Raw genomic sequence first — 15,775 nt, 5'->3', positions numbered from 1 at the left:
TGAAGTGAGGGAGCCAGCCATGTAAATATTTGGGAGAAGAACATTCCAGGCTCCAAGAAAAAAAATGTGACTGGTACAGAAGGAGTGAAGGTAAGAGTGAGGGTGAGGACTTCAAGGTTTACTCTCAGTGTTATCATTCATTGGAGGATTTCAAGCAAGAAGTAATAGAAATCAGCCTAAGTTTTAAAATAATTATTCTGCCTGCTGTGTGGAGAATAAATGGGGCTAAGGGTGGATTCAGAGACACCATTTAAGAGTGTTAACATTATTCCAGGAGAGAATTGATAGTGGCTTAGACTAGAATGAAAGCAGTGAATTAGTGAGAAATGATTGTATTTGGAATGTATATTTAAAATATAGTCAATAGGATGGAAATATAAGCTATTATAGTCATTATGAAAACCTAAATGGGGATTCTTTAAAAAACTAAAAATAAATAAATAAATAAATAGAATTTCCATTTGGTCTCAGTAGGTGTTCCAAGGATTTAAAATCAGTGTATTGAAGAGATGTCAGGACTCCTGTGTTCACTGCAACATCATTCACAATTGATAAGTTTTGAAATCAACCATAATTATGGATGTGTGTATAAAGAAAATGTGGTATGCATACACAATGGAATACTGTGCAGCCTTTAAAAAGAATAAAATCCTGTCATTCATGGCAACACGAATGAACCTGGAGGACATTTTAGATGTATCTGTGGGTCATTTGTGTGAGATGAGGGAAGAAAGGAGCCAAGGATAATTCCACAATCCTTAGGAGCTTGAGGATGGAGGAAAACTTTGGCCTCAGCAGTGCCTCAGGAGACACACAGCTGGAGGCTAAGCCCAGCAGAGGTGTGCTGCAGAGTGGGCCAGGAAAGCCTCCTGCCTCCCTCTATCTGCCAGTTTCTCATGCTTTTTTGGCTTGGTCTGATTCTGACTTTATGACTTTGTGTGTTTTGTTTGTGCTTTTGTTCTCTTCTAGGAATTGTCACTGCTTGATCCTGTTCCATAGATCTTGAGACAAGATCCAGGTTTTGCTGCTGAGCTGACCCAAGATGGGGCTCCCTGGTCTCCAGGCCTGGGATGTGGGCCTTTGCCCTGAGCTACATGGGAATCACCCGCAAAGGCACCGCTGAGATCTAGCTGCCAGGGACACAGCTGCAGGGAAGACACCATCCTTTCCTCATTGGAACTGTGGGATGATGTGACCAAGAGTGGCCCCAGCCATTCTGAAGGCACTCAAATTGTCTGTGGTTTAAGCTGGCCAAGGTTCATCCTGGAGCTGGGAGTAGGGTGGGATTCCCGCCCCCCCCCCCCCATGTGTAGGGTGGAAGTTAATTTTTTTTTTCCCCTGAGGCAGCACATTTTACTGTTGAGGGCCACAGCTTTGTTGGGATGACGCCTGGCATTTTTGGCAGAATGGAGTGGTTGAGAAGTGACAGCAAGCCATTGAGATGATAATGGTTATGTTAAGCTGTGTATATTAGACCCCTGCTGTCCACCTCAGCCTGATTCCTGAAGAGTTCCCATTGGTTGGGGAGGTGCCAGAGGAGGGATTTCCGGTTGGTGGTTCCTGGAGGAGCCCCAGGTGTGTGGGAGAGTTCCCTGGGGAGCGTGTGTGGAATGTGCTGGTGGAGTTCAGAAATAAAGTTTGTTCCTGCTTCAGTGGCTCCTGATTTGTGCCCAGCCAGACTGCGGCATTTTACAGCACAAGCTTTATAAGGAACAGGGGAACACATTTTTCCATATTGTATTCAGTCCAACAGAGCTCAGACTCTGGGGCTCTCGCTCATACACTTCTGTGGAGACTTCAAGCTTTGCCACTTAGCACATTCTCCAGGGTTCTGGTTACCTGATCAGCATTGAAGGTGTTCAAAGAGACATTCTTCTCTTGCAAAAATGAGTAGCGGGCCCAGAGCTTGGACTGCACATCAGAGCATTCCCGGATTAGAATGGGCAGATCGGGATTCGCCTTCTTCAGTTCCACATAGTGTTTCTCAATGAAGTCCCTGACGCCCTGGCTGCAGGGCGAGCACTGGCATAAGTGGATGCGAATCTCATGCAGGCCCAACTTTGCCCCGGCTGCTGCTCAACTGGCTCCGGCCGCTGCCATCTTAGCTAGTACTCAAGCTCCCAGTCTCAGGCCTTCCAGCCAAGTTCTCCAGTCAGACCAATAGCGGACACACAGCCTATGCCATTGATTGGATGACGCAAGGAGGCGGGATAAGCTTTAGCCAGTGCTAAAAAAGCATTGTAGACTGCTGGAAGTCAAAATTTGAATGAAAAATTCAACTTTTCTTTCCAAGAGATTAGGGAAATATACAGTGATTGGTCTAATCAGAAAATATCCTCCTCATGAGGGGAGAGAGGCAGCATGCTTGTGGGGCAGGTGGAGAGAAAATTAGGCACTCTGGGGCATCTGTGGTCCACGAATAATGAACCTATCCTAGGATAACTTTGGGGAGGTCATGACATAGATGATCTATTCTGAGCTCATTTAGAGACAGACATCTCTGAGGACTTGTACTTAAGTTGAACCACATCCTTCCTTTAGGCATTGTAAGGAAACCACAATGTGTGTGACCAAGTCAGAGCTAGTCCTCCTCCCAAGGAACAGAAACTTCTCAAAAATAATGCTCTTGTTGACCCTTTCCCAAGGATCTTAGAAACCAGTGACTCCTCTCTCAGTACTAGCTTTTGCTTTAGAGCAGGGTTCAGAGATGGGAATTGGGCTGGTCTCACCCAATGCCACATCATGGGTCATGCAATGTGGGAGCTGAAAGAGATCTTGGAGGCTATCCAATCATCCTTTGATTACGGGGAGAGAAAAGAGTTCAGATACAAAATTGTACGTACTTTTGAAGACTTATTTAACTTCTCTGTGTATACTATATGGCTATTTGTGCTCACGATTTGCTATTTCTTTTGGGTCCATGTCCAAATGAAGGGAAATTAGACCCTATGGTATATAGTTATCTTTGCATTATCAGTGGGGGATTGGGTCCAGGACCCTCAGAAGATACCAAAGTCCATGGATGCTCAACTCTCTAACATAAAATGGCCTAGTATTTGCATATAACCTGCACACATCCTCCCATACACTGTGAATCACCCCCAGATTACTTATACATAATACAATATACATAGTTGTTATATCACATTGTTTAGGGAATAATGACAAAGGAAAAAGTCTGCACATGTTCAGTAACAAGACCAACCACTATACCTAACTCCATAGTAAGTGATCAAGAGGCAAGGTGAGCCAGACTCAATCAGGAAGCGCTGAACAAGGACTGAGGCACTCTGAAGTGGCAGGAATCTACAGCTGGGGGTGCCTGCACATCTCTTCACTGGTGTAAATTCAGCATAGTGCTCGGCATGCAGCAAATTCGAGTTGTACTTCCTGGAATTTTCTTTTTTTTTTTTTTTTAATTTTCAAACTGCAGTTGGTTAAATCCACAGATGTGGAACTTGCAGATACAGAAAACCGACTGTTCGTTCTTTGTTCCTGTCAGTCATTCATTAATGAGAAGCGATGCTCATAGACTATCTAATCCAAAGCCAGAATTGTTCTCAACTGAGAAGACAGCAGAGGACAGGACAGACATGGGGCTTGCCATCAGGATCTAGAGGGAAGAGATGGAGAAATCTTCAGTAAATAGTCCACTTATTTAGAAATGAGAAGTATTATGAAGGGTAGTATAAACCAGTGAAAAATGGTAAGCTACTTTAGGAGAAGATGTTGAAAGCTTCAGGAGGTCTTTGTTTTGGACTGGCCTTCAGCCTATGCCCCAGCAGACTAGACTAACCTGAACAGAACCACTTAGGGTAAGTGCCACATAACAAAATTGAACTTCAAAATGGGCCTGTTTCTGGTCAACCTAAGTCAGTGTAATAACATTAGGCAGGAATTTGGGATGCCCAAATGGCAGAGGCAGGGTATATGAAGGATTCTACTGGAGACGAGACAGGGAGAAGGGTCCTGTCCCTGTTTCTGATAAGTCCCATTCCCATGACAACTCCCGCCCCTGAGGACTTATCACCATGACAAGGCCTGCCACAAGTTTGGTATTTTAAAATGACCAATGGGGGTAAATTGGACAGTATTCTAATTAGGTTTTCTAAAGTAACCAATGAGGGGGGCAGAGAATTGAAGATATTCTAATCAGGTTTTATAAGGTAACCAATGGGGGCAAAGGAGGTAAGGTCTTCAATCAGGTCTGTGTAGGGAAGAGAACGCCTCACAGCTCAGCATGTAAGACACTAATTTCCAGACATTAGAGCCTTGAGCCTCTCTCTCTTGCTCAGCCCACTCTGCTCTGCCTTACAGGGTGTTACTTCAACCTTCACCTTCAATAAATCTGTACTTTGCCTATTACTTCTGTGTGTTTTGCTCAATTCTTTGTTTGGGACAGCAAGGACTTGGACTCCCATTAGATACTGTGATGGTAACAATAAGGGAGTCACCTCTGTTTTAATCCTATGATAAAAGGAACTCTGAAGTGGCCAATCTTCTTTATTTGTTTGCTTCCTTCCACCCTTTTCTGTCCATAAGACCAGGATCCTCTGCTTGGCTTATTAGAGCTAGAATGAGGTGTGCCCCCAATGTAGAATCACAAATAAAACCCGATAGATCTTTAAATTTGTTGCAATTTAGCTTTTGACAAAGGTCAAGGAAGAGTTCTTAGAAGAGCAGAGTCATTCAAAGAATTAACCCAAGATAATCTGAGAAATTTTCAACAGGGCTTGTTGCCCCTGAAGACCACCCCGGCCTGGACATTTGAGATGATCTCAGAAATACTGTGTCTGATGTCCCTCAAGGTTAAGGGTGCCCTGGGTTGCTGGGCCATTTCGGCAACTTTGCATAACTAATGAAGGGAGACCATAACCAGGCATGGCATGAGATCTATGTGAGGGTTTTCCAGGATGCCAAGTTGTCATCAGTGTTAGAGATCACGATTTCCAGGGACTCCACGGAACACAATTGTGTGTAGTGACCTTGATTGTTCCTTCGATCAAGACAAAGTTTTGCTGTAATGTGATTTTCCCCCTTTAGCTGATCACACGAGTAGTCTGTATAAGGGGCTGGCTTGTCCCAGAGATGGGAGCAGAAAAGGCAGGGTTGAAGAACAGAGTGGATTCTGCTCAGTCTTTCCACATACCAGTTAGGCTCCACACTGGTGGTCTGGAGGGAGGAAGCACTGGGACATCCAAGTTTTGTGAACTCTAGCCCTGTATGTTTCCAAACAGAATCATCATTGCAGAACTTGGACTCCAAAGGCCTTAAGGGGCCCTTAACTACTCTTTGTTCCAGGAAAGTTCACACTATTGACAAAACTTTCAACATAATGAACTACTCGGGAACTGTGGGTGCCATCAGCACCACCCTCTGAACCCCAACCTGGTGACAACATGTATTTAATCACATGCTTTTGGCCCTCCCAGCTTTTCTTCCCCAAACTCTATGCTCCCTGAGAACAGAATCTGTGATTCACTTAAGCTGTCCAGCACCCCTAGAGCAGCTGCCTCCCATGCAGTTGGTGCTCAGTGATTGTTTGTTCTGTGGACCTGGCAGTTCTCAGAGGTGATGTGATCATGAGTCAGAGCTGCTTCAGCTGGGGCCCCCCAGAGAGGCTTGGCTCTGGGTCCTACAGCAGAACGGTCCTGCCTCTGGGAGTTGGGAACCACCTGGAAGCTCCCAGCTAGGGCCGATGAGAATCCAGGATGAGAATCAGAATGAGGCTGGACTGGAAACAGAATGCCCTCAGAGCTCGCATCCCAGCAAGACCTCCCAGGCCTTGGCCTGATCCTGAGTGCGAGACAGGGATGGGTGTCCCAGGACCTCTCTTCCTACTCAGTGGCAGCCCTCTGAGCACCTCACCATCTCTGCCTGTCCACCCTATAGGACTGTATTCCAGAACTTGTGTTCAAAGTGAAATGCTCCTTTTTTTAAATTTTTTTTTTAAATTTTTGCCTTTAAATCTAAAGGAAAGTCATTCTAAATCATGAGCGTACTTATTGACCCTTCCCAAATGGAAGGCAAAGTGCCCGTAGTCCACAATTTTAATCTAAATCAATTTCTTTCCTAGCATGAAAAACAAACAAAAATAACTTCTCAGAAGGGTGACTGCCAGAGGGGACTGTGAAGGGCTCTGGGGTCACTTTCGGTGTTCAGTAGTTGATCCTTGGCAAAGGTAAATGGTACACGCTTTGCTGGCCTCTGAGCAGACTGGGCACAGGTGGACCAGGCTCTGACAGAACACTCTCACAAGGCTGAGGGTTAGGGTTCAAGCAAGTGCTTAGTGAGAAGGGTGGGTTTGTGCTGGCGGGGGGTGTGTGACCACGTTTGGCCAGGCCCCACTGTTTGGGAAGAATTACAGGGCAATTAAAAGACTTTTTGAAAGTTGATAATATTGTCAATTCCTTTGCCATTTCATGTGAGCAGGAGGATTAATTAGTGTTGGCTTTATAGAGTTATATCTAAATGCACATGTCTCGGGTTAGATATTTCTTTTTACTAGATTAGTCAGATTTGTTCCCCGCTGTGAAGGCCACCTCTGGGGAATTCAATTGTGTCTGCTGAGTGCCTCTAGTTTGCTGGAATGTATTATCCGAAGCTGACACTGGACCATTTGCAGAGACACTGGTTCTATACTGACCTCATTAAAAAAAAAATGGATAAGAATTTAGAATACAGGGGCAGATGCTGTCACAGAGTTTCTTTTGTTTTTTATCAGTTTCTGCAAATGACTTTTTAAAACAAGCATATTTTCCCAATTGCATTCTTTGTTTTTACACTTTGTAGAAGAGAAGGAGACAGAATTCTCTGCAGTAGGGGCATCTTTTAATGAAGCTCAGAATAGCCCTCCAGAGCTATTATCCAGACCTTTGCGATGTGCAAATCTGAGCCTAAGAGGTTTCCAATTCTCCCTCTCTCAATTAAGCCATAATTAGTAGAATAGTTTTTCTTTGGTGACCTTGGAAATGCAAGATATTACAGAAATAAATGTATTCATGATTCTCTCTTATTGCTTATGGTAATGAAGGTAGTTTGTCTTAATCAGTTCTTAGCACTGGGCCTGGGACAGTCAATGTTTGTTGAATGAATAAATATTTGGGTTGGTCCTTGGGCCATCATCTGGGGCAGGGGTTCTCAGCTGAGTGTGTACAAGGTTTACCAAAATGGATTGTTAACAGTTATTCCAGGTTCTGGTCTCCAAAGTACTTATTCAGTAGTTCATAGAAAGGATGCAGAAATCTATGTTTCTAAGAGATGACCAGATGGATTTGGATGCACCTGTCCTTTGGACCTACACACTGGGGAGAAAAACTGCTCTGGGAAATATAGCATTTCAGAAATTAGGAGAAAAACTTTCTAGAAACCATTTAGGCTCCTTCCCATTTCCATCCGTGCCCAAGGCCCTCTTTGAGGATCCCATGACAACTCCTGCTCCTGCACAGTTGCTCTGGCAAGGTCTCCAGATGCCATTCCCTAGGCCTTTATGTCCTGATCACTGTGGAGTCCGCTGTGCTCCAGACTAGGTTCTTGTTTATCCTCTGAAACCACACAAGAGCAGCAAGACTAGAGCAGGTCCTGTGGGCTTGCTCTGGAATTGTACACATTTACTAAGTGGCCTTGCTCACATTAGTCTGGCTTAGGTGACTTTCCAGGCCCCTGTACTGAGTGTTTGACACAAGACACTGAGTGAGGTTAGACACATGGGCTTAGGTGTAAAGGTCATATATTAACCTTAGCATAGCACAGGGCACATAACATAGGCTCCATGCATTGCAGATGCTTTACCCCAGTGGGTTATAAATTTGAGGGCTGGGACTTTAGTCATATATGTGAAGTGCCACATATCAACACTTCAGTTGATGATGGACTACACATATGAGAGTGGTCCCATAAGATTTTTATGGACCTGAAAAATTTCTATCACCTAGTGACTTAGCTGTCACAACATGGCACAATGCATTACTTAGGTGCTTGTGGTGATGCTGCTGGTGTATGCTAATCTATTGCACTGCCAGTCACATAAAAGTATAGCCCATATGATTATGTATCATTCTTAATTCTCAATAATATGCTACCATGTTACTGGCTTATGTATATACTATATTGTTATTTTAGTAGGCTTCTCCTTATTAAAAAACAACTTACTGATAAACAGTATGCATGGGATGCCGACAGCAGACTCATACCTCTTGTGTTTACCCTGTGGCCTGTTTAATGAAGTAACTGGGCACAAGGGCCTTTTAAGTAGACGTGGTCAGTAGCACATAGCAGGAAAACATCATCTTTAGACTCAGAAGCTGAAGATGCTCAGGACACTGCCACTGCAGGAGCCTGGAAGGCATTTTGCTGCCAGCAGATTGTGTTGAGTCTGCATTAAAGAAGAATTGCACTTTCTCTAATGGCATAAATGTGTGCACCATGAGCAGGAGCAGAAGCAGCAAAGCGATAAAAATGTCGCGACAGAAGAATACATCATAAGTCTAACTAGGTACCGCTGCAGACAGAGATGGAGAACTCTAGTTTTTCCAGCTCCGATTCACCTGCTGCGTGGGGCAGGGGGTGGTGCAACCTGAAGAGCAGCCACAAGGATGTATTTCAAGCCGGTGGGAAACATGACTTCAAGGCGTGACAGGGCAGCTGCCTTCTGCAAATCACCCCTCAGCGTGAGAAGGGCTTAGTTCTGCAGGACAGCACTCTGATTTGATGATTCTTGAATTCTTTCGGCCTTTTATCAAAATCATAAGTTGGTCATCACAGTTCCCAGGATCCATCCACCTGACATGGCTGTATGCGGAAGGAGGGGTTTGGTGTGCAGGGTCTCTCTTTTTTCCCTTTCCTCTCTCCCTTTCTTCCTCTTTTATCTAGGAGAAAACTCCATCTCAGAAGTTTTCTGTTGCGGGCCTTCCATGGGCTGTGTGTGTGAGCTATGCACATCTGAGCACATGAGGTGGCTGGTCTGGCATTGTGTGCTGATAGGACTATGTGACGCAAGTGTGTCTTTCCTCTCACTCTGCTTGTGATCCCACACAGCACCTGAGATGGGTGTGACTTTCCAAGATGTCAATCAATCTACTGACCATAAGACTCCACCTTTCAAAACCTTGTCCCTTGACTTATTTGGCTGGAATATTCTATTGAATGTCTTTTCCCCAATAGATAGAGGGGTTCTGGGGGTGCTTTCTCTCTTGTTCCTTCCAGTGCTATCCAGCATGGAGCTGACCCTTGGGGTCACAGACAGTCCCACCCACAACTCATTTTCATGTGTTGCGTGGTTTCTTAGCCATTTTCTTAGTTATTGCTGCAGCTGGTTCCTTTAAGCCCAGCTCATCTCATCAGCCCGGCCAGCTGGTGACATGTTTTCCAAAAGATTTCCCTGAGTTCTCTTTGGCCAGACAAATTACAAGCTTGCCTCTTGTCCATGCCTGGCCAGTGCTGCTCTGGTTGCTTTTTTGGTTCACACCAGCCATAGTTCACATAGCTTTTAAATGGACGTATCGGATGGCCCAGCACAGGTAATTGGCCAGGGGAGGTATGCTATCAGGGAACCAATCAAGCTCTTCAAGCTCCGATTGTAATAAGCCAATCAGAAGTGCATGATTTCAATCTTTTATTTATGTAATTAAGAAGACAGGTACAATCTTGTGGTTTGACACATGTTAGGGGAGAGGAAGTATCTCAGGCAGGGGTCTGTTTGTGGTTGGCCATTACTAGGGGAAAGGGCAAGGGTAACTAAGGAAAGTCCGCTGTGGTTGCAGCTGTGAGGAACAGAAGCAGGTGTTGTCTTTAACTCAAGAGAAGACATCACGGTTCATGCCGGCAGGGACTGCAGGTCACAGGATGTCTTTCAGACCCACTGTCTCCTTGCAGGTTGGCATGACATCCCCCTCCCCTCCTGTCCTTCTCCAAGGCCCTTATCCTGGCTGCCTATGGGAGACCTATCTTCCTGCCTCAGTAGTACCTGCCCCATGAGGTGGATGACTGTGTGGACCCTTCCATGACAATCTCAGCTATTGTACTTTCTTGCTTGCATTTACATTTGATCCGGTCTTGAGAGAAATAGTGTTCTTTAAATGTTAGAGAATAACAACAACAACAATGCTGAAAAAGATAAGAACTAGAAACTTCAGAGAACATAAAAAATTAAAAATACCCTCACAATCGTTATCCTCACCATCAGCCCATCCATTTGTGCCTCTGCCTACTTCCTTGCTCTAATAGCAGTAGAAAACCACAGCCTCTCAACTGGCAAATGGTGCTGAAGGCCTCAGCCAGAAACCCAAGGAGCAATAACACCATGCAGCGGCTAAACTCCACCCTCATGAGAATCATTAAGTAACTCTAATCATTTATGAAATTTAGTCTAGTGGAGTCATAAAATTGATTTTTTCAAACATTTGTATTCATTATTTAAACACTTGTTCTCAGACTTGGCCATGGAAAGAACACATAGAAAAGTCTTTTTTTTTTTTTTCCTTTCAGACATTTTGGGACTATGTATATGTCAAAATTTATAAGTATTTAACATACCTTTTAGAGCTATAAATGCTGTGATGTAACATTCTTCTCTTAAAGTCACTGGATCTATGTACTCGGACTTTTAGTTTTATTGTAAAGCTCACTTCTAAGAAGATAAGAATCTATTTTCTAGGTAAATACCAATTCAGAGGGTGCTGCCCCCTTCTATCATGAACTGAGAAGCGTCACAAGCTGCTGGGCTCTGGTCCACCCTGTGTGTGGGCTTTCTCCAGTGACATTACCCAAATGAGACCTCTGTCTGGCAGAGCTGTCCTAAGTGACTGACATAGCCAGGGCCATGCTTGTCTTTGGCTGCGTCATGGGAAAAAGGGCTCATCCAGTGGCTCAGAAAGGGTCTGGGTTTCAGAAAAAAAAGAATATGTTTTTCTCAAGCCTTTTCTCTTTCTCAGGTTTTTCCCCAAAGGAAGACGAGCTCAACATTTGTTCTTCATGGGGGATTCCAGTCCCCTCTCTGAAGTGCAGAGCCTGGACAGTGTGGACTGAGCTCCCCACTCCCAGGGGCCCAGCAGCCCTGCCCTTGGATCAAGAGAAGTGTCCCCAGTTGCTTCCTTTGTTCCTGCTTTACTCACACCTCCATCATCTGCCCTATCAGACACACAAACAGGAGCATCCATTGGAGTGATTCTGTAACTGGTTTTCGGGTGACATTCGTATAGAATATCATTAGCCATTTTAAGTTTACCATCCAGTGGCATTTATACAATCACAGTGCTGCGCAGTCATGGTCCATCTAGTTTCAGAACATTTTCATCACCCCACATAGAATCCCCCTACCAATTAAACTGTCATTCTCTTCTCCCAGCCTTCCAAGTTCTTGGCAACCATTCATCTGATTTCTGTCTCTCTGAGTCTACCTATTCTGGATACTCCATGTAGATGGAATCATATAACATAGGGTCTTTTATTTATGTCTTCTAACACCATATTTTTTTCATGGTTTATCCATGTTGTAGCATGTGTCAGTATTTCATTCCTTTTCATGGCTGAATAATCATCCATTAGATGGATATACCACATTGATTTTATCCATTTATTCCTTGACGAACATTTAAGTTGTTTCATTATTTTGCTATTGCTATAGTTTTTTGTTTGTTTGTTTGTTTTTTACAAAGACTTTCACTTCTGTTTACTTTCTTTGTTGTGCAGAGAACCCTAGGCTGAAATCACTGGCCATCGACTTGTAGAAGTTTTAAAAGGGCAAGATGTGCAATGTATGGACTGTGGGGCTCTGGGCTTCAATTGCTTCAGGAAGTGTTCACCTGTCCCTACGGTAAAGGATTTTTATCAGTCACATCCTTGGATCTAACAGCCTTTGCTCCAAGGGCCTCCTTCTTTCTCTCAGTAGCACTTGCACATCCATGGGATGAGTCAGTCTCAACTTCAGTGTGAAAATGTGCCTCTCTTGCGAGTTGTCCTTCCTGTCCCAAAGCTTGCCCTCTGCTTCTTCTTGTTGCTCTCTAATTGTTCCATGGTCTCAGAGGTTCCCATGCTTTGAGCCCAGAGCTGGGATTCGGAGTTATGATATAAGCCTGGCAATGTGGCTGGCTCTCTTTGGTGTTTAAGTTTTCCTCCCTTGAAAGTAGAACCCATGGAAATGTTAAGCTGCCTCATGATTTTATAAATGCCAAGTGCTAAAAAAAAAATTAAGTGTAAAATGGAATGCCTAGGTGAGGGTGATTTCATAAAGCCTTAGCTGTTGGGCTCCCCAGGTTCACCAACTGCTCCCCACCTGGACTCTGGGCCAGCATTCCTGCTTGGGGTCCTGTTGACTCCACAGCCATCCCAGGTCAGTCTTACATTCTGTAATGTCACCAGGGCCCCACTGGTGAGGTTACAGTCCTCCCAAGGCCTTTCCCCATGCCTCCAGTCCTGGGGCTACATGTGTTTTGCCCGTCAGGCGGGCAGTTTAGCATCACCCAGAAGTGACCCCACATATTTGTAAAGCCACAGTCTGCTGACGTGATTAAGTGATAACTCTTTCAATGTGTGGAGTGTTTTTTTTTTTAACCACGAAGCCCAGAGGAACCCCATGGCATATGGGAAAAGCACTTCTAGCTGCAGAGCCTCTTGGGGGGGGGGGCTGCCATCCTCTTTGGCTGCTCATCATTGGTGGCCCCTCTAGTTTGTGGCATTATGAGAGTTGGACGATGATATCACAGAGGAAAAGTCTTAGTTCCATTCTGGCTGAAAGAAAAAGTGGTCCTTTCCCGCCCCACCAAAATACGCCTAATTAGTTAGAAACAAAAACCTACAAAGTTTTCCTGTCACTCCAGGCTCCAGTCACCTGTTTGTTCAGGCTTTTCCTGAAGATGTGTGACTGACACATGGAACGAGATGGAAGGTCCTCTCCGATGGGAACAGGGAATGTCTGAACTGTTTTAGGACAAAACCCATCAGCTCCGACCTGTGGAAAGGGAGGAATGTTTTCATCCCAAGGCTTTGCACAACTTTATGAGAAAAGGAACCAGGGAAAGTTTCCAACTCCCAAATCTCACTTCAGGCACAAGACCAAACATGGTATTATTACTCCAACCCCCCCACCCCCCCGCCCACCCCTTCTCTATCAGCACTGCCCCAAATTGTTCAGAAGCAAAACCAAGCAGAAGTTCTTCCCCACCACCTCCCTCCATGTCATTATCAGGGAAGCTTCCAGAAAGAACACGAGGGCCAGCTTCAAGAATTCCAGGGCAACATGCTTCATGGGGCCTTCCGGCTTGTGACCTGCCGTGGAAGGAATTTGGGCTTTGTGCCCACAGGCTGATGTCAAAGAGGTCAACTAGTATTGAAAACAGGGTGGGGGACTCTGTCAATAAACAGGAGGAAATAAGATTTGGGGCTGCTTTGCAGCCTGTTGAAACACGGAGTTCCATCTTAGGAAATCCTGCACCCACACGGGCTCACCCTGGGTCCCAGGGGTTTCCCCCTTCTTTCCTGGCTCTCTCCCACCACATGCCTATTTTCCGTGGATAACTGGGCCAGTGTTGCTCACTGAGCTCATACATTCATGGTCTATTCTGGACAAAAAGCAAACAATAAGAAATGTTTCTCTGAGAAATAAGATCTGAGGGCCTTAGACCTGGCATGAAAGGTGGCAAGGGTGTGGGGGAGGGACCCAGCTCCCAGCCAGCTCCACCCTCCCCTGCTCCGGGCTGGGCACACCCTCCCAGTCCATGTGATTTGTCTTCCCTGGGATCTTGTGAACTGCGAGTGGCCACCGTCATTTTCTAGACAAGGAAACAGTCTCAGGAAAGTGAAGTTTATGTGTTTTGTTTCCTGCTGCTCTTGAAGGATCTGAGGTATTTAACAAAAGTGTTTATGACTCAAAAGGAAAATAATCAGAACTTGATGGAGAGAGGTAGAGCAAAGGCAGAACATGGTAGGAACAATCAGCCACCCAGTAATGCTCACCAGATGGTTGAGTTTAGAGGTGGTCCTGAATTTGGCTCAAGTTTCCCCAGAAGCCAAAACAGAAGGAACTCAATCTGCAGCTAGAAAAATGGAGCACATTAAGTAGGAAGTAGAGGAACTAGAATTTGAACCCAGGTTTTCCTGATGCCAAAGCTCATTCATTCTTTCTTTCATTCATGAGGTGGGGTGTGTGCTGTGGTGGAATGGAGGCTGTGGCCCAAGTCTGAAATGAGAATCTAAGCCCCACATCCTGCCACATGGTGAAGAGAGCCACAAATGTCTGCCATGATTTGGGCCAGATGTTCCTTGTTGGGCTTATCAAGAAGTAGTAATACGGGGTTCACCACTTACTGCCTCCCCAGGGTCCCTCCCTGGACTACATGGGAAGAGGACGGGGAGGCAGGCTGGAGGGAGTTTTCTTAGCACTCAGACTGTCTGTGTGTGGTGGGGCTGGATACACACCATGAGGGAGGGGATGCTTTCCCTTCTTCGCTGACACATGCAAAGACTGGGGGGGGGGTTCTATCCAAAGGGAAACTAGCTGGCTGGAGGTTTCCTGAACTGCAGAACCCACAGCCTCACCCAGCGCTGTCACCAAAATTCATCACGATGAAGTCTTGGACAGGCCAATGTGGGCCCCCTGAAAAAAGGTGGGGGAACATGGACATAAAGACTGGTGTCCACAGTGAGCCCACTGGAATTGCTGATACCAGGAAGACTTGAATGACATTGTAGGGCAGTGTCCCTGGGAAGAGGAGGGGATAGCTCCTGCCCTACCTTGTTTCCCACAGCCCTTAGAGGGTACAAAAGTGCCTCCAAAACACGTCTTCCTCTTTATTCATTCGTAGAAGAGTGACTTGGGTAGGATAAACCCAAAACCGAAACCTCCAAGAACCTTAGCTTAGAGACTTTGAAAAAGTTGTTAAAGTGAAATTCACTGAGTCTTCAGTTTTGTTATCTATAAAATGGGCATAGGACTGACTACCACCCCCTTGTAATGGTTTGGATCTTAAATGTTCTGCAAGTCTCCTGTGTTAAAGGCTTGACCCCCAGCTGATGGGGCTTTAGGAGGCGGGGCCTAGTGGAAGCAAGTTAGGTCATTGGGTACATGCCTTTAAAGGGATATTGGGACTCCAGTCCCTTCCTCTCTCTCTTTCTGCCTCCTGGCCATTATGGTATGGGCAGCTTTGCTCTTCCATGTACTTCTGCCATGACATGCTGCTTCACTATAGACCCCAAAGCAGCAGGGCCAAGTGACTATGGACTGAAACCTCTGAGACTATGAGCCAAAATAAATGTTTCCTCCTTTAAGTTGTTCACCTCAGGTATTTTGTCACAGCAACGGAAAGTTGACTAGCTCCCCCACCCCTACCCCAAAATTTTGTGAGGTTTTGGCAACATTTTTTCTCATTTTGTTGTTGCTTTTGTTTATTTTCTCTGAGTCTGTTTTGTCCTGAGGAATATCCAGGATATACTGTTCTTGGGAATCCTAGCCCTCTTTCTTCAGGTCTGTCACATTGGAATTTTCTAGAGGATTAAAAATCACATTCCTGAGCCCACCGAAGAAGCTTCTGATTCAGGATGCTGAGAGGAGAGTGTGATTGAAGTCAGAGACATTGGGAGCTCTCCAGATGACTCTGCCTTGTAGCCCGTGGTGAATATTTCTGCCTCAGGTTACACTTGAAAATCCTGATTTTTGAGGCCTCTTGTGTTTTCCTTGTTCAAATAGCTCTCCTCTGGTTCTGTAAAATGCGTGAGATTCCCAGGAGGTTCTCACCTTTGCCTGAAAGGCAGAGCTATTTCAAAAGGTGGGTGCAGAGAGCCA

At 45.2% G+C, this 15,775-nt stretch overlaps 1 pseudogene; it reads right to left on the bottom strand.

Moving 5' to 3' along the window:
• Positions 1-1,687: 1,687 nt before the first annotated feature.
• On the bottom strand, positions 1,688-2,100 carry LOC124104125 (NADH dehydrogenase [ubiquinone] 1 alpha subcomplex subunit 2-like; annotated as a pseudogene).
• Positions 2,101-15,775: the final 13,675 nt, after the last annotated feature.

This window comes from Marmota monax, unplaced genomic scaffold (genome assembly GCF_021218885.2).
Source record: "Marmota monax isolate L192 unplaced genomic scaffold, Marmota_monax_Labrador192_F-V1.1 WCK01_AAM20220418_F8-fsc00001, whole genome shotgun sequence".
In the NCBI taxonomy this organism is placed as follows: domain Eukaryota; kingdom Metazoa; phylum Chordata; class Mammalia; order Rodentia; family Sciuridae; genus Marmota; species Marmota monax.
This window is presented reverse-complemented; position numbering and strand designations above follow the sequence as displayed.